Source organism: Xiphias gladius, unplaced genomic scaffold, assembly GCF_016859285.1.
Source record: "Xiphias gladius isolate SHS-SW01 ecotype Sanya breed wild unplaced genomic scaffold, ASM1685928v1 HiC_scaffold_46, whole genome shotgun sequence".
Taxonomy (NCBI): Eukaryota; Metazoa; Chordata; class Actinopteri; order Istiophoriformes; family Xiphiidae; genus Xiphias; species Xiphias gladius.
This window is the reverse complement of record NW_024402146.1, coordinates 16454-38868: the sequence shown is the minus strand read 5'-3', so window position 1 is coordinate 38868 and position 22415 is coordinate 16454. Positions and strand designations below refer to the sequence as shown.

Sequence of the window (22415 nt, the reverse complement as noted above, 5' to 3'; positions counted from 1 at the left end):
AATAGACAATGTTTAACAGGCGACGCCAAACGTCGCCACGCTGGGCGACATTTGCCGAAATACACATTGAGACGGTCAGCGTTTGGAGATCAGTTGCCTGCCTTTATAGTCCACAGTTTACCAGGAGAGCGCGAACGCAGTCCCCACTATCAGAAATTGTGCAGTCGAGATTCCCACATTTGGGGAATTCGCAGGGTCAGCACAACCGAGTGCAATGGCTGAGCCTCGCCTGGGTGAACCACCTTCTTGATCATGGTATCTCCCCTGCCAGGTAAGTATGAGTTGTGCATCTCACACGCAGGGCAGCCTTTCACACACAAAGCACGCTGACCGATGGTGCTGACAATCTACACATTGACACAACCCGAGGCTACAGGGGCTGTGGACCTGCAGGAATTCCATACACACCGCATTAACTTTGACCCAACGGCTGACAAAGATTATTTTACATTTTATTAGATAAATAATGCTTATATTTCCCATCATGCAATGCGGTATTTCCACACCAAAGGCTGACCTCACATCATCTAGTCGATCTATTTGACCTCCTAAAATGAGCAACGCCCAACTGCAAGTTCCAGTGAGCCAAGCTCAATCAGACTGCAACAAATGTTGCTTCATGTACATTTGAAATTCAGAGAAGAGAATAAAACCGCAAAAGCCAACTCTTATCACATTACAACCACTTGATGTTATTGATGGGCAACTGAAAGTCCTGCTACTAGTACAGACAAATAAAATTGACCAACAGACAAATCAAAAAAGCCAATAAGTCAGTGAACAAATCATGAGACACGGTGCATGGGGCAACTCCTTCCCTGATCTCAAACAAATCAGAGGTTGTCAAGATCTTCCGTGGACAACGTCACCGAATGATATTCCACATGCAGAAGAGGGGAGGGGCGCACCGTTCCGGGAGATACTGCAATACCAGGTCGATGCGTGGAGTGGACGGAGCAAGCCCCTATTCCATCTCCCTGCTCCAAAAAGCAATTTAATATATGGTCCCCGGGTAGGGGACGTATCAGATATTAAACTGATAAGAACAGATACTACACTTGATCTTAGCCAAAAGGCCGAGAAGCGATAACGGGAAAGGGTCGGAGGGAACGGCCTCCTTCTCCGCACAGGCCCGGTCACTGAGAGGTCCGACGGTGAATGATGTGCTTAGGCGACACCCAGTAAAACACAAAACAAGTTCACTGAGCGTTTTGACCAGTGAAATACCCTGCAAACGCACGACATCTTTCTGGATTTATTTCAACGGAAAAAATAACCCAGGCATTTATAATGCAGTGCCTGGGCTCGTCTTGGTCACTTGGTAAGCTCTCATCCGGTGGTAATAGAAACCATCAGAAACTGAGATCTTATTCACAGCCTCGATAGAAACAAAACTGCAGCAGGTAAAGACCGGGAGCCCATGTCGGCAAATGTTGCCCACGTTAAACATACAACAAATCTAAGGGAGTTTGAGTAAGCTGAAGTGAACGATAAGATATTGTCAGATTCTTCTTCACTGACTGACCGTTTGCTTCCACATACGTGTGAGGGAATATTGTTCATATTATCAGATGGATTGCCTCTGCTGAATAAAACGGCGGGGAAGAAATGACATGGTACTGATTCCCACATTAATAGACAATGTTTAACAGCGGCCGACGTCAAATCCGTCGCTACGCTGGGCGACATTTGCCGTAAATACACATTGAGACGGTCAGCGTTTGGAGATCAGTTGCCTGCCTTTATAGTCCACAGTTTACCAGGGGAGAGCGCGAACGCAGTCCCCCACTATCAGAAATTGTGCAGTCGAGATTCCCACATTTGGGGAATTCGCAGGGGTCAGCACAACCGGAGTGCAATGGCTGAGCCTCGCCCTGGGTGAACCACCTTCTTGATCATGGTATCTCCCCTGCCAGGTAAGTATGAGTTGTGCATCTCACACGCAGGGCAGCCTTTCACACACAAAGCACGCTGACCGATGGTGCTGACAATCTACACATTGACACAACCCGAGGCTACAGGGGGCTGTGGACCTGCAGGAATTCCATACACACCGTACACTTTGACCCAACGGCTGACAAAGATTATTTTTACATTTTATTAGATAAATAATGCTTATATTTCCCATCATGCAATGCGGTATTTCCACACCAAAGGCTGACCTCACATCATCTAGTCGATCTATTTGACCTCCTAAAAATGAGCAACGGCCCAACTGCAAGTTCCAGTGAGCCGAAGCTCAATCAGACTGCAACAAATGTTGCTTCATGTACATTTGAAATTCAGAGAAGAGAATAAAACTCGCAAAGCCAACTCTTCTCACATTACAACCACTTGCTGTTAGTGATGGGCAACTGACAGTCCTGCTACTAGTACAGACAAATCAACTGGACCAACAGCCAAATCAACACAGCCAATTAGTCAGTGCGGAAATCATGAGACACGGTGCTTGGGGCAACTCCTTCCCCTGATCTCAAACAAATCAGAGGTTGTCAAGATCTTCCGTGGACAACGTCACCGAATGATATTCCACATTCAGAAGAGGGGAGGGGCGCACTGCCCGGGAGATACTGCAATACCAGGTCGATGCGGAGTGGACGGAGCAAGCCCCTATTCCATCTCCCTGCTCCAAAAAGCAATTTAATATATGGTCCCCGGGTATGGGACGTATCAGATATTAAACTGATAAGAACAGATACTACACTTGATCTTAGCCAAAAGGCCGAGAAGCGATAACGGGAAAGGGTCGGAGGGAACGGCCTCCTTCTCCGCACAGGCCCGGTCACTGAGAGGTCCGACGGTGAATGATGTGCTTAGGCGACACCCAGTAAAACACAAAACAAGTTCACTGAGCGTTTTGACCAGTGAAATACCCTGCAAACGCACGACATCTTTCTGGATTTATTTCAACGGAAAAAATAACCCAGGCATTTATAATGCAGTGCCTGGGCTCGTCTTGGTCACTTGGTAAGCTCTCATCCGGTGGTAATAGAAACCATCAGAAACTGAGATCTTATTCACAGCCTCGATAGAAACAAAACTGCAGCAGGTAAAGACCGAGCCCATGTCGGCAAATGTTGCCCACGTTAAACATACAACAAATCTAAGGGAGTTTGAGTAAGCTGAAGTGAACGATAAGATATTGTCAGATTCTTCTTCACTGACTGACCGTTTGCTTCCACATACGTGTGAGGGAATATTGTTCATATTATCAGATGGATTGCCTCTGCTGAATAAAACGGCGGGGAAGAAATGACATGGTACTGATTCCCACATTAATAGACAATGTTTAACAGCGGCCGACGCCAAATCCGCTACGCTGGGCGACATTTGCCGTAAATACACATTGAGACGGTCAGCGTTTGGAGATCAGTTGCCTGCCTTTATAGTCCACAGTTTACCAGGGGAGAGCGCGAACGCAGTCCCCCACTATCAGAAATTGTGCAGTCGAGATTCCCACATTTGGGGAATTCGCAGGGGTCAGCACAACCGGAGTGCAATGGCTGAGCCTCGCCCTGGGTGAACCACCTTCTGATCATCATGGTATCTCCCTGCCAGGTAAGTATGAGTTGTGCATCTCACACGCAGGGCAGCCTTTCACACACAAAGCACGCTGACCGATGGTGCTGACAATCTACACATTGACACAACCCGAGGCTACAGGGGCTGTGGACCTGCAGGAATTCCATACACACCGTACACTTTGACCCAACGGCTGACAAAGATTATTTTTACATTTTATTAGATAAATAATGCTTATATTTCCCATCATGCAATGCGGTATTTCCACACCAAAGGCTGACCTCACATCATCTAGTCGATCTATTTGACCTTCCTAAAAATGAGCAACGGCCCAACTGCAAGTTCCAGTGAGCCGAAGCTCAATCAGACTGCAACAAATGTTGCTTCATGTACATTTGAAATTCAGAGAAGAGAATAAAACTCGCAAAGCCAACTCTTCTCACATTACAACCACTTGCTGTTAGTGATGGGCAACTGACAGTCCTGCTACTAGTACAGACAAATCAACTGGACCAACAGCCAAATCAACACAGCCAATTAGTCAGTGCGGAAATCATGAGACACGGTGCTTGGGGCAACTCCTTCCCCTGATCTCAAACAAATCAGAGGTTGTCAAGATCTTCCGTGGACAACGTCACCGAATGATATTCCACATGCAGAAGAGGGGAGGGGCGCACTGCCCGGGAGATACTGCAATACCAGGTCGATGCGTGGAGTGGACGGAGCAAGCCCCTATTCCATCTCCCTGCTCCAAAAAGCAATTTAATATATGGTCCCCGGATAGGGGACGTATCAGATATTAAACTGATAAGAACAGATACTACACTTGATCTTAGCCAAAAGGCCGAGAAGTTTATAACGGAAAGGGTCGGAGGGAACGGCCTCCTTCTCCGCACAGGCCCGGTCACTGAGAGGTCCGACGGTGAATGATGTGCTTAGGCGACACCCAGTAAAACACAAAACAAGTTCACTGAGCGTTTTGACCAGTGAAATACCCTGCAAACGCACGACATCTTTCTGGATTTATTTCAACGGAAAAAATAACCCAGGCATTTATAATGCAGTGCCTGGGCTCGTCTTGGTCACTTGGTAAGCTCTCATCCGGTGGTAATAGAAACCATCAGAAACTGAGATCTTATTCACAGCCTCGATAGAAACAAAACTGCAGCAGGTAAAGACCGGGAGCCCATGTCGGCAAATGTTGCCCACGTTAAACATACAACAAATCTAAGGGAGTTTGAGTAAGCTGAAGTGAACGATAAGATATTGTCAGATTCTTCTTCACTGACTGACCGTTTGCTTCCACATACGTGTGAGGGAATATTGTTCATATTATCAGATGGATTGCCTCTGCTGAATAAAACGGCGGGGAAGAAATGACATGGTACTGATTCCCACATTAATAGACAATGTTTAACAGCGGCCGACGTCAAATCTGTCGCTACGCTGGGCGACATTTGCCGTAAATACACATTGAGACGGTCAGCGCTTGGAGATCAGTTGCCTGCCTTTATAGTCCACAGTTTACCAGGGAGAGCGCGAACGCAGTCCCCACTATCAGAAATTGTGCAGTCGAGATTCCCATTTGGGGAATTCGCAGGGGTCAGCACAACCGAGTGCAATGGCTGAGCCTCGCCTGGGTGAACCACCTTCTTGATCATGGTATCTCACCTGCCAGGTAAGTATGAGTTGTGCATCTCACACGCAGGGCAGCCTTTCACACACAAAGCACGCTGACCGATGGTGCTGACAATCTACACATTGACACAACCCGAGGCTACAGGGGGCTGTGGACCTGCAGGAATTCCATACACACCGTACACTTTGACCCAACGGCTGACAAAGATTATTTTTACATTTTATTAGATAAATAATGCTTATATTTCCCATCATGCAATGCGGTATTTCCACACCAAAGGCTGACCTCACATCATCTAGTCGATCTATTTGACCTCCTAAAAATGAGCAACGCCCAACTGCAAGTTCCAGTGAGCCGAAGCTCAATCAGACTGCAACAAATGTTGCTTCATGTACATTTGAAATTCAGAGAAGAGAATAAAACTCGCAAAGCCAACTCTTCTCACATTACAACCACTTGCTGTTAGTGATGGGCAACTGACAGTCCTGCTACTAGTACAGACAAATCAACTGGACCAACAGCCAAATCAACACAGCCAATTAGTCAGTGCGGAAATCATGAGACACGGTGCTTGGGGCAACTCCTTCCCCTGATCTCAAACAAATCAGAGGTTGTCAAGATCTTCCGTGGACAACGTCACCGAATGATATTCCACATGCAGAAGAGGGGAGGGGCGCACCGTTCCGGGAGATACTGCAATACCAGGTCGATGCGTGGAGTGGACGGAGCAAGCCCCTATTCCATCTCCCTGCTCCAAAAAGCAATTTAATATATGGTCCCCGGGTAGGGGACGTATCAGATATTAAACTGATAAGAACAGATACTACACTTGATCTTAGCCAAAAGGCCGAGAAGCGATAACGGGAAAGGGTCGGAGGGAACGGCCTCCTTCTCCGCACAGGCCCGGTCACTGAGAGGTCCGACGGTGAATGATGTGCTTAGGCGACACCCAGTAAAACACAAAACAAGTTCACTGAGCGTTTTGACCAGTGAAATACCCTGCAAACGCACGACATCTTTCTGGATTTATTTCAACGGAAAAAATAACCCAGGCATTTATAATGCAGTGCCTGGGCTCGTCTTGGTCACTTGGTAAGCTCTCATCCGGTGGTAATAGAAACCATCAGAAACTGAGATCTTATTCACAGCCTCGATAGAAACAAAACTGCAGCAGGTAAAGACCGGGAGCCCATGTCGGCAAATGTTGCCCACGTTAAACATACAACAAATCTAAGGGAGTTTGAGTAAGCTGAAGTGAACGATAAGATATTGTCAGATTCTTCTTCACTGACTGACCGTTTGCTTCCACATAATGTGAGGGAATATTGTTCATATTATCAGATGGATTGCCTCTGCTGAATAAAACGGCGGAAGAAATGACATGGTACTGATTCCCACATTAATAGACAATGTTTAACAGCGGCCGACGCCAAATCCGTCGCCATTGGGCGACATTTGCCAGAATACACATTGAGACGGTCAGCGCTTGGAGATCAGTTGCCTGCCTTTATAGTCCACAGTTTACCAGGAGAGCGCGAACGCAGTCCCCCACTATCAGAAATTGTGCAGTCGAGATTCCCACATTTGGGGAATTCGAGGGGTCAGCACAACCGAGTGCAATGGCTGAGCCTCGCCTGGGTGAACCACCTTCTTGATCATGGTATCTCCCCTGCCAGGTAAGTATGAGTTGTGCATCTCACACGCAGGGCAGCCTTTCACACACAAAGCACGCTGACCGATGGTGCTGACAATCTACACATTGACACAACCCGAGGCTACAGGGGCTGTGGACCTGCAGGAATTCCATACACACCGCATACACTTTGACCCAACGGCTGACAAAGATTATTTTTACATTTTATTAGATAAATAATGCTTATATTTCCCATCATGCAATGCGGTATTTCCACACCAAAGGCTGACCTCACATCATCTAGTCGATCTATTTGACCTCCTAAAATGAGCAACGGCCCAACTGCAAGTTCCAGTGAGCCGAAGCTCAATCAGACTGCAACAAATGTTGCTTCATGTACATTTGAAATTCAGAGAAGAGAATAAAACTCGCAAAGCCAACTCTTCTCACATTACAACCACTTGCTGTTAGTGATGGGCAACTGACAGTCCTGCTACTAGTACAGACAAATCAACTGGACCAACAGCCAAATCAACACAGCCAATTAGTCAGTGCGGAAATCATGAGACACGGTGCTTGGGGCAACTCCTTCCCCTGATCTCAAACAAATCAGAGGTTGTCAAGATCTTCCGTGGACAACGCCACCAATGATATTCCACATGCAGAAGAGGAGGGGCGCACTGCCCGGGAGATACTGCAATCCCAGGTCGATGCGTGGAGTGGACGGAGCAAGCCCCTATTCCATCTCCCTGCTCCAAAAAGCAATTTAATATATGGTCACCGGGTAGGGGACGTATCAGATATTAAACTGATAAGAACAGATACTACACTTGATCTTAGCCAAAAGGCCGAGAAGCGATAACGGAAAGGGTCGGAGGGAACGGCCTCCTTCTCCGCATTGCGCCCGGTCACTGAGAGGTCCGACGGTGAATGATGTGCTTAGGCGACACCCAGTAAAACACAAAACAAGTTCACTGAGCGTTTTGACCAGTGAAATACCCTGCAAACGCACGACATCTTTCTGGATTTATTTCAACGGAAAAATAACCCAGGCATTTATAATGCAGTGCCTGGGCTCGTCTTGGTCACTTGGTAAGCTCTCATCCGGTGGTAATAGAAACCATCAGAAACTGAGATCTTATTCACAGCCTCGATAGAAACAAAACTGCAGCAGGTAAAGACCGGAGCCCATGTCGGCAAATGTTGCCCACGTTAAACATACAACAAATCTAAGGGAGTTTGAGTAAGCTGAAGTGAACGATAAGATATTGTCAGATTCTTCTTCACTGACTGACCGTTTGCTTCCACATACGTGTGAGGGAATATTGTTCATATTATCAGATGGATTGCCTCTGCTGAATAAAACGGCGGGGAAGAAATGACATGGTACTGATTCCCACATTAATAGACAATGTTTAACAGCGGCCGACGTCAAATCTGTCGCTACGCTGGGCGACATTTGCCGTAAATACACATTGAGACGGTCAGCGTTTGGAGATCAGTTGCCTGCCTTTATAGTCCACAGTTTACCAGGGGAGAGCGCGAACGCAGTCCCCCACTATCAGAAATTGTGCAGTCGAGATTCCCGCATTTGGGGAATTCGCAGGGGTCAGCACAACCGGAGTGCAATGGCTGAGCCTCGCCCTGGGTGAACCACCTTCTTGATCATGGTATCTCCCCTGCCAGGTAAGTATGAGTTGTGCATCTCACACGCAGGGCAGCCTTTCACACACAAAGCACGCTGACCGATGGTGCTGACAATCTACACATTGACACAACCCGAGGCTACAGGGGCTGTGGACCTGCAGGAATTCCATACACACCGTACACTTTGACCCAACGGCTGACAAAGATTATTTTTACATTTTATTAGATAAATAATGCTTATATTTCCCATCATGCAATGCGGTATTTCCACACCAAAGGCTGACCTCACATCATCTAGTCGATCTATTTGACCTTCCTAAAATGAGCAACGGCCCAACTGCAAGTTCCAGTGAGCCGAAGCTCAATCAGACTGCAACAAATGTTGCTTCATGTACATTTGAAATTCAGAGAAGAGAATAAAACTCGCAAAGCCAACTCTTCTCACATTACAACCACTTGCTGTTAGTGATGGGCAACTGACAGTCCTGCTACTAGTACAGACAAATCAACTGGACCAACAGCCAAATCAACACAGCCAATTAGTCAGTGCGGAAATCATGAGACACGGTGCTTGGGGCAACTCCTTCCCCTGATCTCAAACAAATCAGAGGTTGTCAAGATCTTCCGTGGACAACGCCACCAATGATATTCCACATGCAGAAGAGGGAGGGCGCACTGCTCCGGGAGATACTGCAATACCAGGTCGACAAGTGGAGTGGACGGAGCAAGCCCCTATTCCATCTCCCTGCTCCAAAAAGCAATTAATATATGGTCCCCGGTAGGGGACGATCAGATATTAAACTGATAAGAACAGATACTACACTTGATCTTAGCCAAAAGGCCGAGAAGTTTATAACGGAAAGGGTCGGAGGAACGGCCTCCTTCTCCGCACAGGCCCGGTCACTGAGAGGTCCGACGGTGAATGATGTGCTTAGGCGACACCCAGTAAAACACAAAACAAGTTCACTGAGCGTTTTGACCAGTGAAATACCCTGCAAACGCACGACATCTTTCTGGATTTATTTCAACGGAAAAAATAACCCAGGCATTTATAATGCAGTGCCTGGGCTCGTCTTGGTCACTTGGTAAGCTCTCATCCGGTGGTAATAGAAACCATCAGAAACTGAGATCTTATTCACAGCCTCGATAGAAACAAAACTGCAGCAGGTAAAGACCGGGAGCCCATGTCGGCAAATGTTGCCCACGTTAAACATACAACAAATCTAAGGGAGTTTGAGTAAGCTGAAGTGAACGATAAGATATTGTCAGATTCTTCTTCACTGACTGACCGTTTGCTTCCACATACGTGTGAGGGAATATTGTTCATATTATCAGATGGATTGCCTCTGCTGAATAAAACGGCGGGGAAGAAATGACATGGTACTGATTCCCACATTAATAGACAATGTTTAACAGCGGCCGACGCCAAACTGTCTGCCACGCTGGGCGACATTTGCCGTAAATACACATTGAGACGGTCAGCGTTTGGAGATCAGTTGCCTGCCTTTATAGTCCACAGTTTACCAGGGGAGAGCGCGAACGCAGTCCCCCACTATCAGAAATTGTGCAGTCGAGATTCCCACATTTGGGGAATTCGCAGGGGTCAGCACAACCGGAGTGCAATGGCTGAGCCTCGCCCTGGGTGAACCACCTTCTTGATCATGGTATCTCCCCTGCCAGGTAAGTATGAGTTGTGCATCTCACACGCAGGGCAGCCTTTCACACACAAAGCACGCTGACCGATGGTGCTGACAATCTACACATTGACACAACCCGAGGCTACAGGGGCTGTGGACCTGCAGGAATTCCATACACACCGTACACTTTGACCCAACGGCTGACAAAGATTATTTTTACATTTTATTAGATAAATAATGCTTATATTTCCCATCATGCAATGCGGTATTTCCACACCAAAGGCTGACCTCACATCATCTAGTCGATCTATTTGACCTTCCTAAAATGAGCAACGGCCCAACTGCAAGTTCCAGTGAGCCGAAGCTCAATCAGACTGCAACAAATGTTGCTTCATGTACATTTGAAATTCAGAGAAGAGAATAAAACTCGCAAAGCCAACTCTTCTCACATTACAACCACTTGCTGTTAGTGATGGGCAACTGACAGTCCTGCTACTAGTACAGACAAATCAACTGGACCAACAGCCAAATCAACACAGCCAATTAGTCAGTGCGGAAATCATGAGACACGGTGCTTGGGGCAACTCCTTCCCCTGATCTCAAACAAATCAGAGGTTGTCAAGATCTTCCGTGGACAACGTCACCGAATGATATTCCACATGCAGAAGAGGGGAGGCGCACGCTCCGGAGATACTGCAATACCAGGTCGATGTGGAGTGGACGGAGCAAGCCCCTATTCCATCTCCCTGCTCCAAAAAGCAATTTAATATATGGTCCCCGGTAGGGGACGATCAGATATTAAACTGATAAGAACAGATACTACACTTGATCTTAGCCAAAAGGCCGAGAAGTTTATAACGGAAAGGGTCGGAGGAACGGCCTCCTTCTCCGCACAGGCCCGTCACTGAGAGGTCCGACGGTGAATGATGTGCTTAGGCGACACCCAGTAAAACACAAAACAAGTTCACTGAGCGTTTTGACCAGTGAAATACCCTGCAAACGCACGACATCTTTCTGGATTTATTTCAACGGAAAAAATAACCCAGGCATTTATAATGCAGTGCCTGGGCTCGTCTTGGTCACTTGGTAAGCTCTCATCCGGTGGTAATAGAAACCATCAGAAACTGAGATCTTATTCACAGCCTCGATAGAAACAAAACTGCAGCAGGTAAAGACCGGGAGCCCATGTCGGCAAATGTTGCCCACGTTAAACATACAACAAATCTAAGGGAGTTTGAGTAAGCTGAAGTGAACGATAAGATATTGTCAGATTCTTCTTCACTGACTGACCGTTTGCTTCCACATACGTGTGAGGGAATATTGTTCATATTATCAGATGGATTGCCTCTGCTGAATAAAACGGCTGGAAGAAATGACATGGTACTGATTCCCACATTAATAGACAATGTTTAACAGCGCCGACGCCAAATCCTGCCACGCTGGGCGACATTTGCCAGAAATACACATTGAGACGGTCAGCGTTTGGAGATCAGTTGCCTGCCTTTATAGTCCACAGTTTACCAGGGGAGAGCGCGAACGCAGTCCCCCACTATCAGAAATTGTGCAGTCGAGATTCCCACATTTGGGGAATTCGCAGGGGTCAGCACAACCGGAGTGCAATGGCTGAGCCTCGCCTGGGTGAACCACCTTCTTGATCATGGTATCTCCCTGCCAGGTAAGTATGAGTTGTGCATCTCACACGAGGCAGCCTTTTCACACACAAAGCACGCTGACCGATGGTGCTGACAATCTACACATTGACACAACCCGAGGCTACAGGGGGCTGTGGACCTGCAGGAATTCCATACACACCGCATAATTTTGACCCAACGGCTGACAAAGATTATTTTTACATTTTATTAGATAAATAATGCTTATATTTCCCATCATGCAATGCGGTATTTCCACACCAAAGGCTGACCTCACATCATCTAGTCGATCTATTTGACCTTCCTAAAATGAGCAACGCCCAACTGCAAGTTCCAGTGAGCCGAAGCTCAATCAGACTGCAACAAATGTTGCTTCATGTACATTTGAAATTCAGAGAAGAGAATAAAACTCGCAAAGCCAACTCTTCTCACATTACAACCACTTGCTGTTAGTGATGGGCAACTGACAGTCCTGCTACTAGTACAGACAAATCAACTGGACCAACAGCCAAATCAACACAGCCAATTAGTCAGTGCGAAATCATGAGACACGGTGCTTGGGGCAACTCCTTCCCTGATCTCAAACAAATCAGAGGTTGTCAAGATCTTCCGTGGACAACGCCACCGAATGATATTCCACATGCAGAAGAGGAGGGGCGCACTGCCCGGGAGATACTGCAATACCAGGTCGACAAGGTGGAGTGGACGGAGCAAGCCCCTATTCCATCTCCCTGCTCCAAAAAGCAATTTAATATATGGTCCCCGGTAGGGGACGATCAGATATTAAACTGATAAGAACAGATACTACACTTGATCTTAGCCAAAAGGCCGAGAAGCGATAACGGAAAGGGTCGGAGGAACGGCCTCCTTCTCCGCATTGGCCCGGTCACTGAGAGGTCCGACGGTGAATGATGTGCTTAGGCGACACCCAGTAAAACACAAAACAAGTTCACTGAGCGTTTTGACCAGTGAAATACCCTGCAAACGCACGACATCTTTCTGGATTTATTTCAACGGAAAAATAACCCAGGCATTTATAATGCAGTGCCTGGGCTCGTCTTGGTCACTTGGTAAGCTCTCATCAGGTGGTAATAGAAACCATAAGAAACTGAGAGCTAATTCACAGCCTCGATAGAAACAAAACTGCAGCAGGTAAAGACCGGAGCCCATGTCGGCAAATGTTGCCCACGTTAAACATACAACACATCTAAGGGAGTTTGAGTAAGCTGAAGTGAACGATAAGATATTGTCAGATTCTTCTTCACTGACTGACCGTTTGCTTCCACATACGTGTGAGGGAATATTGTTCATATTATCAGATGGATTGCCTCTGCTGAATAAAACGGCGGGGAAGAAATGACATGGTACTGATTCCCACATTAATAGACAATGTTTAACAGCGCCGACGCCAAATCCGTCGCCACGCTGGGCGACATTTGCCGTAAATACACATTGAGACGGTCAGCGCTTGGAGATCAGTTGCCTGCCTTTATAGTCCACAGTTTACCAGGGGAGAGCGAACGCAGTCCCCACTATCAGAAATTGTGCAGTCGAGATTCCCACATTTGGGGAATTCGCAGGGGTCAGCACAACCGAGTGCAATGGCTGAGCCTCGCCTGGGTGAACCACCTTCTGATCATCATGGTATCTCCCTGCCAGGTAAGTATGAGTTGTGCATCTCACACGCAGGGCAGCCTTTCACACACAAAGCACGCTGACCGATGGTGCTGACAATCTACACATTGACACAACCCGAGGCTACAGGGGCTGTGGACCTGCAGGAATTCCATACACACCGTACACTTTGACCCAACGGCTGACAAAGATTATTTTTACATTTTATTAGATAAATAATGCTTATATTTCCCATCATGCAATGCGGTATTTCCACACCAAAGGCTGACCTCACATCATCTAGTCGATCTATTTGACCTCCTAAAATGAGCAACGGCCCAACTGCAAGTTCCAGTGAGCCGAAGCTCAATCAGACTGCAACAAATGTTGCTTCATGTACATTTGAAATTCAGAGAAGAGAATAAAACTCGCAAAGCCAACTCTTCTCACATTACAACCACTTGCTGTTAGTGATGGGCAACTGACAGTCCTGCTACTAGTACAGACAAATCAACTGGACCAACAGCCAAATCAACACAGCCAATTAGTCAGTGCGGAAATCATGAGACACGGTGCTTGGGGCAACTCCTTCCCCTGATCTCAAACAAATCAGAGGTTGTCAAGATCTTCCGTGGACAACGTCACCGAATGATATTCCACATGCAGAAGAGGGAGGGCGCACTGCCCGGGAGATACTGCAATACCAGGTCGATGCAAGGGAGGACGGAGGAAGCCCCTATTCCATCTCCCTGCTCCAAAAAGCAATTTAATATATGGTCCCCGGGTAGGGGACGTATCAGATATTAAACTGATAAGAACAGATACTACACTTGATCTTAGCCAAAAGGCCGAAGTTTATAACGGAAAGGGTCGGAGGGAACGGCTCCTTCTCCGCACAGGCCCGGTCACTGAGAGGTCCGACGGTGAATGATGTGCTTAGGCGACACCCAGTAAAACACAAAACAAGTTCACTGAGCGTTTTGACCAGTGAAATACCCTGCAAACGCACGACATCTTTCTGGATTTATTTCAACGGAAAAAATAACCCAGGCATTTATAATGCAGTGCCTGGGCTCGTCTTTGGTCACTTGGTAAGCTCTCATCCGTGGTAATAGAAACCATCAGAAACTGAGATCTTATTCACAGCCTCGATAGAAACAAAACTGCAGCAGGTAAAGACCGGAGCCCATGTCGGCAAATGTTGCCCACGTTAAACATACAACAAATCTAAGGGAGTTTGAGTAAGCTGAAGTGAACGATAAGATATTGTCAGATTCTTCTTCACTGACTGACCGCTTGCTTCCACATACGTGAGGGAATATTGTTCATATTATCAGATGGATTGCCTCTGCTGAATAAAACGGCGGGAAGAAATGACATGGTACTGATTCCCACATTAATAGACAATGTTTAACAGCGGCCGACGCCAAATCCGTCATACGCTGGGCGACATTTGCCGTAAATACACATTGAGACGGTCAGCGTTTGGAGATCAGTTGCCTGCCTTTATAGTCCACAGTTTACCAGGGGAGAGCGCGAACGCAGTCCCCCACTATCAGAAATTGTGCAGTCGAGATTCCCGCATTTGGGGAATTCGCAGGGGTCAGCACAACCGGAGTGCAATGGCTGAGCCTCGCCCTGGGTGAACCACCTTCTTGATCATGGTATCTCCCCTGCCAGGTAAGTATGAGTTGTGCATCTCACACGCAGGGCAGCCTTTCACACACAAAGCACGCTGACCGATGGTGCTGACAATCTACACATTGACACAACCCGAGGCTACAGGGGCTGTGGACCTGCAGGAATTCCATACACACCGCATAATTTTGACCCAACGGCTGACAAAGATTATTTTTACATTTTATTAGATAAATAATGCTTATATTTCCCATCATGCAATGCGGTATTTCCACACCAAAGGCTGACCTCACATCATCTAGTCGATCTATTTGACCTTCCTAAAAATGAGCAACGGCCCAACTGCAAGTTCCAGTGAGCCAAGCTCAATCAGACTGCAACAAATGTTGCTTCATGTACATTTGAAATTCAGAGAAGAGAATAAAACTCGCAAAGCCAACTCTTCTCACATTACAACCACTTGCTGTTAGTGATGGGCAACTGACAGTCCTGCTACTAGTACAGACAAATCAACTGGACCAACAGCCAAATCAACACAGCCAATTAGTCAGTGCGAAATCATGAGACACGGTGCTTGGGGCAACTCCTTCCCCTGATCTCAAACAAATCAGAGGTTGTCAAGATCTTCCGTGGACAACGTCACCGAATGATATTCCACATGCAGAAGAGGGGAGGGGCGCACCGTTCCGGGAGATACTGCAATACCAGGTCGACAAGGTGGAGTGGACGGAGCAAGCCCCTATTCCATCTCCCTGCTCCAAAAAGCAATTTAATATATGGTCCCCGGTAGGGACGATCAGATATTAAACTGATAAGAACAGATACTACACTTGATCTTAGCCAAAAGGCCGAGAAGCGATAACGGAAAGGGTCGGAGGAACGCCTCCTTCTCCGCACAGGCCCGGTCACTGAGAGGTCCGACGGTGAATGATGTGCTTAGGCGACACCCAGTAAAACACAAAACAAGTTCACTGAGCGTTTTGACCAGTGAAATACCCTGCAAACGCACGACATCTTTCTGGATTTATTTCAACGGAAAAAATAACCCAGGCATTTATAATGCAGTGCCTGGGCTCGTCTTGGTCACTTGGTAAGCTCTCATCCGTGGTAATAGAAACCATCAGAAACTGAGATCTTATTCACAGCCTCGATAGAAACAAAACTGCAGCAGGTAAAGACCGGAGCCCATGTCGGCAAATGTTGCCCACGTTAAACATACAACAAATCTAAGGGAGTTTGAGTAAGCTGAAGTGAACGATAAGATATTGTCAGATTCTTCTTCACTGACTGACCGCTTGCTTCCACATACGCAGTGAGGGAATATTGTTCATATTATCAGATGGATTGCCTCTGCTGAATAAAACGGCGGGAAGAAATGACATGGTACTGATTCCCACATTAATAGACAATGTTTAACAGGCCGACGTCAAATCCGCTGCCACGCTGGGCGACATTTGCCAGAAATACACATTGAGACGGTCAGCGTTTGGAGATCAGTTGCCTGCCTTTATAGTCCACAGTTTACCAGGGGAGAGCGCGAACGCAGTCCCCCACTATCAGAAATTGTGCAGTCGAGATTCCCACATTTGGGGAATTCGCAGGGGTCAGCACAACCGGAGTGCAATGGCTGAGCCTCGCCCTGGGTGAACCACCTTCTTGATCATGGTATCTCCCCTGCCAGGTAAGTATGAGTTGTGCATCTCACACGCAGGGCAGCCTTTCACACACAAAGCACGCTGACCGATGGTGCTGACAATCTACACATTGACACAACCCGAGGCTACAGGGGGCTGTGGACCTGCAGGAATTCCATACACACCGTACACTTTGACCCAACGGCTGACAAAGATTATTTTTACATTTTATTAGATAAATAATGCTTATATTTCCCATCATGCAATGCGGTATTTCCACACCAAAGGCTGACCTCACATCATCTAGTCGATCTATTTGACCTCCTAAAAATGAGCAACGGCCCAACTGCAAGTTCCAGTGAGCCGAAGCTCAATCAGACTGCAACAAATGTTGCTTCATGTACATTTGAAATTCAGAGAAGAGAATAAAACTCGCAAAGCCAACTCTTCTCACATTACAACCACTTGCTGTTAGTGATGGGCAACTGACAGTCCTGCTACTAGTACAGACAAATCAACTGGACCAACAGCCAAATCAACACAGCCAATTAGTCAGTGCGGAAATCATGAGACACGGTGCTTGGGGCAACTCTTCCCCTGATCTCAAACAAATCAGAGGTTGTCAAGGTCTTCCGTGGACAACGCCACCGAATGATATTCCACATGCAGAAGAGGAGGGGCGCACTGTTCCGGGAGATACTGCAATACCAGGTCGATGCGTGGACGGACGGCAAGCCCCTATTCCATCTCCCTGCTCCAAAAAGCAATTTAATATATGGTCCCCGGGGGACGATCAGATATTAAACTGATAAGAACAGATACTACACTTGATCTTAGCCAAAAGGCCGAGAAGCGATAACGGGAAAGGGTCGGAGGGAACGGCCTCCTTCTCCGCACAGGCCCGGTCACTGAGAGGTCCGACGGTGAATGATGTGCTTAGGCGACACCCAGTAAAACACAAAACAAGTTCACTGAGCGTTTTGACCAGTGAAATACCCTGCAAACGCACGACATCTTTCTGGATTTATTTCAACGGAAAAATAACCCAGGCATTTATAATGCAGTGCCTGGGCTCGTCTTGGTCACTTGGTAAGCTCTCATCCGGTGGTAATAGAAACCATCAGAAACTGAGATCTTATTCACAGCCTCGATAGAAACAAAACTGCAGCAGGTAAAGACCGGAGCCCATGTCGGCAAATGTTGCCCACGTTAAACATACAACAAATCTAAGGGAGTTTGAGTAAGCTGAAGTGAACGATAAGATATTGTCAGATTCTTCTTCACTGACTGACCGCTTTGCTTCCACATACGCAGTGAGGGAATATTGTTCATATTATCAGATGGATTGCCTCTGCTGAATAAAACGGCGGGGAAGAAATGACATGGTACTGATTCCCACATTAATAGACAATGTTTAACAGCGGCCGACGCCAAATCCGCTACGCTGGGCTTACATTTGCCGTAAATACACATTGAGACGGTCAGCGCTTGGAGATCAGTTGCCTGCCTTTATAGTCCACAGTTTACCAGGGAGAGCGAACGCAGTCCCCACTATCAGAAATTGTGCAGTCGAGATTCCCACATTTGGGGAATTCGCAGGGGTCAGCACAACCGAGTGCAATGGCTGAGCCTCGCCTGGTGAACCACCTTCTTGATCATGGTATCTCCCCTGCCAGGTAAGTATGAGTTGTGCATCTCACACGCAGGGCAGCCTTTCACACACAAAGCACGCTGACCGATGGTGCTGACAATCTACACATTGACACAACCCGAGGCTACAGGGGGCTGTGGACCTGCAGGAATTCCATACACACCGTACACTTTGACCCAACGGCTGACAAAGATTATTTTTACATTTTATTAGATAAATAATGCTTATATTTCCCATCATGCAATGCGGTATTTCCACACCAAAGGCTGACCTCACATCATCTAGTCGATCTATTTGACCTTCCTAAAAATGAGCAACGGCCCAACTGCAAGTTCCAGTGAGCCGAAGCTCAATCAGACTGCAACAAATGTTGCTTCATGTACATTTGAAATTCAGAGAAGAGAATAAAACTCGCAAAGCCAACTCTTCTCACATTACAACCACTTGCTGTTAGTGATGGGCAACTGACAGTCCTGCTACTAGTACAGACAAATCAACTGGACCAACAGCCAAATCAACACAGCCAATTAGTCAGTGCGGAAATCATGAGACACGGTGCTTGGGGCAACTCCTTCCCCTGATCTCAAACAAATCAGAGGTTGTCAAGATCTTCCGTGGACAACGCCACCGAATGATATTCCACATGCAGAAGAGGGAGGGCGCACTGCCCGGAGATACTGCAATACCAGGTCGATGCGTGGAGTGGACGGAGCAAGCCCCTATTCCATCTCCCTGCTCCAAAAAGCAATTTAATATATGGTCCCCGGGTAGGGGACGTATCAGATATTAAACTGATAAGAACAGATACTACACTTGATCTTAGCCAAAAGGCCGAGAAGCGATAACGGGAAAGGGTCGAGGGAACGGCCTCCTTCTCCGCACAGGCCCGGTCACTGAGAGGTCCGACGGTGAATGATGTGCTTAGGCGACACCCAGTAAAACACAAAACAAGTTCACTGAGCGCTTTTGACCAGTGAAATACCCTGCAAACGCACGACATCTTTCTGGATTTATTTCAACGGAAAAAATAACCCAGGCATTTATAATGCAGTGCCTGGGCTCGTCTTGGTCACTTGGTAAGCTCTCATCCGGTGGTAATAGAAACCATCAGAAACTGAGATCTTATTCACAGCCTCGATAGAAACAAAACTGCAGCAGGTAAAGACCGGAGCCCATGTCGGCAAATGTTGCCCACGTTAAACATACAACAAATCTAAGGGAGTTTGAGTAAGCTGAAGTGAACGATAAGATATTGTCAGATTCTTCTTCACTGACTGACCGTTTGCTTCCACATACGTGTGAGGGAATATTGTTCATATTATCAGATGGATTGCCTCTGCTGAATAAAACGGCGGGGAAGAAATGACATGGTACTGATTCCCACATTAATAGACAATGTTTAACAGCGTCGACGCCAAATCCGTGCCACGCTGGGCGACATTTGCCGTACATACACATTGAGACGGTCATCGTTTGGAGATCAGTTGCCTGACTATATAGTCCACAGTTTACCAGGGGAGAGCGAGAACGCAGTCCCCCACTATCAGAAATTGTGCAGTCTAGATTCCACATTTGGGGAATTCGAGGGGTCAGCACAACCGGAGTGCAATGGCTGAGCCTCGCCCTGGGTGAACCACCTTCTTGATCATGGTATCTCCCCTGCCAGGTAAGTATGAGTTGTGCATCTCACACGCAGGGCAGCCTTTCACACACAAAGCACGCTGACCGATGGTGCTGACAATCTACACATTGACACAACCCGAGGCTACAGGGGGCTGTGGACCTGCAGGAATTCCATACACACCGTACACTTTGACCCAACGGCTGACAAAGATTATTTTTACATTTTATTAGATAAATAATGCTTATATTTCCCATCATGCAATGCGGTATTTCCACACCAAAGGCTGACCTCACATCATCTTGTCGATCTATTTTACCTCCTTAAAATGAGCTACGGCACAACTGCTTGTTCCAGTGAGCCAAGCTCAATCAGACTGCAACAAATGTTGCTTCATGTACATTTGAAATTCAGAGAAGAGAATAAAACTCGCAAAGCCAACTCTTCTCACATTACAACCACTTGCTGTTAGTGATGGGCAACTGACAGTCCTGCTACTAGTACAGACAAATCAACTGGACCAACAGCCAAATCAACACAGCCAATTAGTCAGTGTGGAAATCATGAGACACGGTGCTTGGGGCAACTCCTTCCCCTGATCTCAAACAAATCAGAGGTTGTCAAGATCTTCCGTGGACAACGTCACCGAATGATATTCCACATGCAGAAGAGGGGAGGGGCGCACCGTTCCGGGAGATACTGCAATACCAGGTCGATGCGTGGAGTGGACGGAGCAAGCCCCTATTCCATCTCCCTGCTCCAAAAAGCAATTTAATATATGGTCCCCGGGTAGGGGACGTATCAGATATTAAACTGATAAGAACAGATACTACACTTGATCTTAGCCAAAAGGCCGAGAAGCGATAACGGGAAAGGGTCGGAGGAACGGCCTCCTTCTCCGCACAGGCCGGTCACTGAGAGGTCCGACGGTGAATGATGTGCTTAGGCGACACCCAGTAAAACACAAAACAAGTTCACTGAGCGCTTTTGACCAGTGAAATACCCTGCAAACGCACGACATCTTTCTGGATTTATTTCAACGGAAAAATAACACAGGCATTTATAATGCAGTGCCTGGGCTCGTCTTGGTCACTTGGTAAGCTCTCATCCGGTGGTAATAGAAACCATCAGAAACTGAGATCTTATTCACAGCCTCGATAGAAACAAAACTGCAGCAGGTAAAGACCGGGAGCCCATGTCGGCAAATGTTGCCCACGTTAAACATACAACAAATCTAAGGGAGTTTGAGTAAGCTGAAGTGAACGATAAGATATTGTCAGATTCTTCTTCACTGACTGACCGTTTGCTTCCACATACGTGTGAGGGAATATTGTTCATATTATCAGATGGATTGCCTCTGCTGAATAAAACGGCGGGAAGAAATGACATGGTACTGATTCCCACATTAATAGACAATGTTTAACAGCGGCCGACGCCAAACTGCTGCCACGCTGGGCGACATTTGCCGTAAATACACATTGAGACGGTCAGCGCTTGGAGATCAGTTGCCTGCCTTTATAGTCCACAGTTTACCAGGGAGAGCGCGAACGCAGTCCCCCACTATCAGAAATTGTGCAGTCGAGATTCCCATTTGGGGAATTCGCAGGGTCAGCACAACCGAGTGCAATGGCTGAGCCTCGCCCTGGGTGAACCACCTTCTTGATCATGGTATCTCCCCTGCCAGGTAAGTATGAGTTGTGCATCTCACACGCAGGGCAGCCTTTCACACACAAAGCACGCTGACCGATGGTGCTGACAATCTACACATTGACACAACCCGAGGCTACAGGGGGCTGTGGACCTGCAGGAATTCCATACACACCGTACACTTTGACCCAACGGCTGACAAAGATTATTTTTACATTTTATTAGATAAATAATGCTTATATTTCCCATCATGCAATGCGGTATTTCCACACCAAAGGCTGACCTCACATCATCTAGTCGATCTATTTGACCTTCCTAAAATGAGCAACGCCCAACTGCAAGTTCCAGTGAGCCGAAGCTCAATCAGACTGCAACAAATGTTGCTTCATGTACATTTGAAATTCAGAGAAGAGAATAAAACTCGCAAAGCCAACTCTTCTCACATTACAACCACTTGCTGTTAGTGATGGGCAACTGACAGTCCTGCTACTAGTACAGACAAATCAACTGGACCAACAGCCAAATCAACACAGCCAATTAGTCAGTGCGGAAATCATGAGACACGGTGCTTGGGGCAACTCCTTCCCCTGATCTCAAACAAATCAGAGGTTGTCAAGATCTTCCGTGGACAACGTCACCGAATGATATTCCACATGCAGAAGAGGGGAGGGGCGCACTGCCCGGAGATACTGCAATACCAGGTCGATGTGGAGTGGACGGAGCAAGCCCCTATTCCATCTCCCTGCTCCAAAAAGCAATTTAATATATGGTCCCCGGTAGGGGACGATCAGATATTAAACTGATAAGAACAGATACTACACTTGATCTTAGCCAAAAGGCCGAGAAGTTTATAACGGAAAGGGTCGGAGGAACGGCCTCCTTC

General features: G+C 47.1%; 28 non-coding genes across 28 annotated transcripts; all 28 read right to left on the bottom strand.

Annotated features, from left to right (window-relative positions):
• Positions 1–120: 120 nt before the first annotated feature.
• LOC120787684 lies at positions 121–279 on the bottom strand. Its single transcript, XR_005707037.1, has one exon. It is a non-coding gene; the product is annotated as a U1 spliceosomal RNA (small nuclear RNA).
• A 618-nt stretch (positions 280–897) lies between these two features.
• Positions 898–1088, bottom strand: LOC120787707. The gene has a single exon (XR_005707058.1). It is a non-coding gene; the product is annotated as a U2 spliceosomal RNA (small nuclear RNA).
• A 672-nt stretch (positions 1089–1760) lies between these two features.
• Positions 1761–1924, bottom strand: LOC120787699. The gene has a single exon (XR_005707051.1). It is a non-coding gene; the product is annotated as a U1 spliceosomal RNA (small nuclear RNA).
• Positions 1925–2546: 622 nt separating this feature from the next.
• LOC120787718 lies at positions 2547–2734 on the bottom strand. The gene has a single exon (XR_005707068.1). It is a non-coding gene; the product is annotated as a U2 spliceosomal RNA (small nuclear RNA).
• A 667-nt stretch (positions 2735–3401) lies between these two features.
• Positions 3402–3566, bottom strand: LOC120787685. The gene has a single exon (XR_005707038.1). It is a non-coding gene; the product is annotated as a U1 spliceosomal RNA (small nuclear RNA).
• A 622-nt stretch (positions 3567–4188) lies between these two features.
• On the bottom strand, positions 4189–4378 carry LOC120787713. The gene has a single exon (XR_005707064.1). It is a non-coding gene; the product is annotated as a U2 spliceosomal RNA (small nuclear RNA).
• A 672-nt stretch (positions 4379–5050) lies between these two features.
• Positions 5051–5208, bottom strand: LOC120787694. The gene has a single exon (XR_005707047.1). It is a non-coding gene; the product is annotated as a U1 spliceosomal RNA (small nuclear RNA).
• Positions 5209–5829: 621 nt separating this feature from the next.
• LOC120787706 lies at positions 5830–6020 on the bottom strand. The gene has a single exon (XR_005707057.1). It is a non-coding gene; the product is annotated as a U2 spliceosomal RNA (small nuclear RNA).
• Positions 6021–6684: 664 nt separating this feature from the next.
• LOC120787690 lies at positions 6685–6845 on the bottom strand. Its single transcript, XR_005707043.1, has one exon. It is a non-coding gene; the product is annotated as a U1 spliceosomal RNA (small nuclear RNA).
• A 619-nt stretch (positions 6846–7464) lies between these two features.
• On the bottom strand, positions 7465–7654 carry LOC120787716. Its single transcript, XR_005707066.1, has one exon. It is a non-coding gene; the product is annotated as a U2 spliceosomal RNA (small nuclear RNA).
• A 670-nt stretch (positions 7655–8324) lies between these two features.
• On the bottom strand, positions 8325–8488 carry LOC120787723. Its single transcript, XR_005707073.1, has one exon. It is a non-coding gene; the product is annotated as a U1 spliceosomal RNA (small nuclear RNA).
• Positions 8489–9106: 618 nt separating this feature from the next.
• LOC120787724 lies at positions 9107–9294 on the bottom strand. Its single transcript, XR_005707074.1, has one exon. It is a non-coding gene; the product is annotated as a U2 spliceosomal RNA (small nuclear RNA).
• A 671-nt stretch (positions 9295–9965) lies between these two features.
• On the bottom strand, positions 9966–10129 carry LOC120787687. The gene has a single exon (XR_005707040.1). It is a non-coding gene; the product is annotated as a U1 spliceosomal RNA (small nuclear RNA).
• Positions 10130–10750: 621 nt separating this feature from the next.
• Positions 10751–10933, bottom strand: LOC120787728. The gene has a single exon (XR_005707078.1). It is a non-coding gene; the product is annotated as a U2 spliceosomal RNA (small nuclear RNA).
• A 666-nt stretch (positions 10934–11599) lies between these two features.
• LOC120787681 lies at positions 11600–11761 on the bottom strand. Its single transcript, XR_005707034.1, has one exon. It is a non-coding gene; the product is annotated as a U1 spliceosomal RNA (small nuclear RNA).
• A 617-nt stretch (positions 11762–12378) lies between these two features.
• Positions 12379–12567, bottom strand: LOC120787721. Its single transcript, XR_005707071.1, has one exon. It is a non-coding gene; the product is annotated as a U2 spliceosomal RNA (small nuclear RNA).
• A 668-nt stretch (positions 12568–13235) lies between these two features.
• LOC120787702 lies at positions 13236–13394 on the bottom strand. The gene has a single exon (XR_005707054.1). It is a non-coding gene; the product is annotated as a U1 spliceosomal RNA (small nuclear RNA).
• A 618-nt stretch (positions 13395–14012) lies between these two features.
• Positions 14013–14199, bottom strand: LOC120787670. Its single transcript, XR_005707024.1, has one exon. It is a non-coding gene; the product is annotated as a U2 spliceosomal RNA (small nuclear RNA).
• Positions 14200–14865: 666 nt separating this feature from the next.
• Positions 14866–15029, bottom strand: LOC120787711. Its single transcript, XR_005707062.1, has one exon. It is a non-coding gene; the product is annotated as a U1 spliceosomal RNA (small nuclear RNA).
• Positions 15030–15650: 621 nt separating this feature from the next.
• Positions 15651–15839, bottom strand: LOC120787719. The gene has a single exon (XR_005707069.1). It is a non-coding gene; the product is annotated as a U2 spliceosomal RNA (small nuclear RNA).
• A 665-nt stretch (positions 15840–16504) lies between these two features.
• LOC120787669 lies at positions 16505–16668 on the bottom strand. The gene has a single exon (XR_005707023.1). It is a non-coding gene; the product is annotated as a U1 spliceosomal RNA (small nuclear RNA).
• A 619-nt stretch (positions 16669–17287) lies between these two features.
• Positions 17288–17470, bottom strand: LOC120787725. The gene has a single exon (XR_005707075.1). It is a non-coding gene; the product is annotated as a U2 spliceosomal RNA (small nuclear RNA).
• A 670-nt stretch (positions 17471–18140) lies between these two features.
• On the bottom strand, positions 18141–18297 carry LOC120787697. Its single transcript, XR_005707050.1, has one exon. It is a non-coding gene; the product is annotated as a U1 spliceosomal RNA (small nuclear RNA).
• Positions 18298–18918: 621 nt separating this feature from the next.
• On the bottom strand, positions 18919–19107 carry LOC120787712. Its single transcript, XR_005707063.1, has one exon. It is a non-coding gene; the product is annotated as a U2 spliceosomal RNA (small nuclear RNA).
• A 669-nt stretch (positions 19108–19776) lies between these two features.
• On the bottom strand, positions 19777–19938 carry LOC120787682. Its single transcript, XR_005707035.1, has one exon. It is a non-coding gene; the product is annotated as a U1 spliceosomal RNA (small nuclear RNA).
• A 621-nt stretch (positions 19939–20559) lies between these two features.
• LOC120787705 lies at positions 20560–20750 on the bottom strand. The gene has a single exon (XR_005707056.1). It is a non-coding gene; the product is annotated as a U2 spliceosomal RNA (small nuclear RNA).
• Positions 20751–21417: 667 nt separating this feature from the next.
• On the bottom strand, positions 21418–21577 carry LOC120787683. Its single transcript, XR_005707036.1, has one exon. It is a non-coding gene; the product is annotated as a U1 spliceosomal RNA (small nuclear RNA).
• A 621-nt stretch (positions 21578–22198) lies between these two features.
• LOC120787726 lies at positions 22199–22383 on the bottom strand. Its single transcript, XR_005707076.1, has one exon. It is a non-coding gene; the product is annotated as a U2 spliceosomal RNA (small nuclear RNA).
• Between the last annotated feature and the right edge of the window lie 32 nt (positions 22384–22415).